At 40.5% G+C, this 1,280-nt stretch overlaps 1 non-coding gene across 1 annotated transcript; it reads left to right on the top strand.

Annotated features, from left to right (window-relative positions):
- The first annotated feature begins 345 nt into the window (after positions 1-345).
- Positions 346-432, top strand: Trnastop-uca. Its single transcript has one exon. It is a non-coding gene; the product is annotated as a tRNA-Sec (tRNA).
- Positions 433-1,280: the final 848 nt, after the last annotated feature.

Here is a 1,280-nt window from a genome sequence, read left to right as displayed (position 1 = left end):
CCACGCCGGATGTGGTATGTATGTGCCCAGAGCACTTTTCCGCCTGAACATATCAAGAGAGAATCTTCTAATATCCTAATTAACCGTAAAAGGTCCGACGTCGATACCTTTATCCGTTCTCTACATCTTACCAGACAGGCAGACACAAACCCATACAGAGGCATTCCACAGTTATTTCGATATGATTTAATGTGTATGTAAATATACATGAAGCTATGCATATATTATTTAACATACAGAAAAGGATATTTTTTCTCTAAGTGTATACATGATCATGTGTCCAATTCGGGTCATTATCTGAAAGAGACCGCAGGTACAAATATGATCCGGCAGCCCTCCTTCCACGCCCAACTGAGCCTCGGGGGTCCGGGGTGCAGGCTTCAAACCTGTAGCTGACTAGCGTCAGAGTGGTTCGACTCCACCTGGTGGGCGGTTCTTGCCTTCACTACAGTCGGATTAATCGCATGAAAATATTGCACCAGGAGGACGCTCCTCATTTTCAAACTGTAGCCTATGGTGATGAGTTTCCAAAAGCTGGCATCCTCCGAACATGTAATAAGACAAGTTGGCTGAAGTTCGAATCCGTAATAAATTGTATTTTTATTGTAAATTGTCATTTGGTTATGCAGAGCTGTTTATCCTGATATCCCAAGATATGTATTTCCAACATTTCTTTTCTCTTTCAGTGGTGATTTATAAAGTTAATATCAGTGTTTGATTGATTATACCGGCCATGTTGGGACTTGTGGGCGGAGTCTATTTTACAGTGACGACATCGAAAGCTGAATTTACTTTGTATTTGCCTTTGTTGTAGCTCGGAAGATGCTGCTTTCAAAAAAGAAAAAAGAAAAAAATCTAAATTGAGAAGTTTATCTGATAGAAAGGTTTTAATTACAAATTAGACTTTATATGTAGATTAATATCTCCATTTCCACCATTTCCACCTCTCCGATATTTCAGCGTTTTTAATACTAGGTATTGCAATGTTGATACACTATATCACATAAACGAAAACACTACCACATCTGCTTTCCAATTTCTGAGCAACTGATAAACAAACTGTTGATAAGATACAAGAAATAAAGAATAATATTGACGATCTGGCATATAAGGCATGACGTCATTTCTTGACGAACCCGCACGCTTTGTTGGCGGTTCAGTAGTGAGCCCTTGACTGGTAGTAACAGCAAGTCATAAGTTGGGGTAGATGAGGCCGTAGTAGTGCTCCGCTCTCTCTCTCTCCCTCCCTAAGAGAGACAGGTGGTGGTGCTGCTGAGGTT

This window comes from Penaeus monodon, chromosome 24, assembly GCF_015228065.2.
Source record: "Penaeus monodon isolate SGIC_2016 chromosome 24, NSTDA_Pmon_1, whole genome shotgun sequence".
NCBI lineage: Eukaryota > Metazoa > Arthropoda > Malacostraca > Decapoda > Penaeidae > Penaeus > Penaeus monodon.
This window is presented reverse-complemented; position numbering and strand designations above follow the sequence as displayed.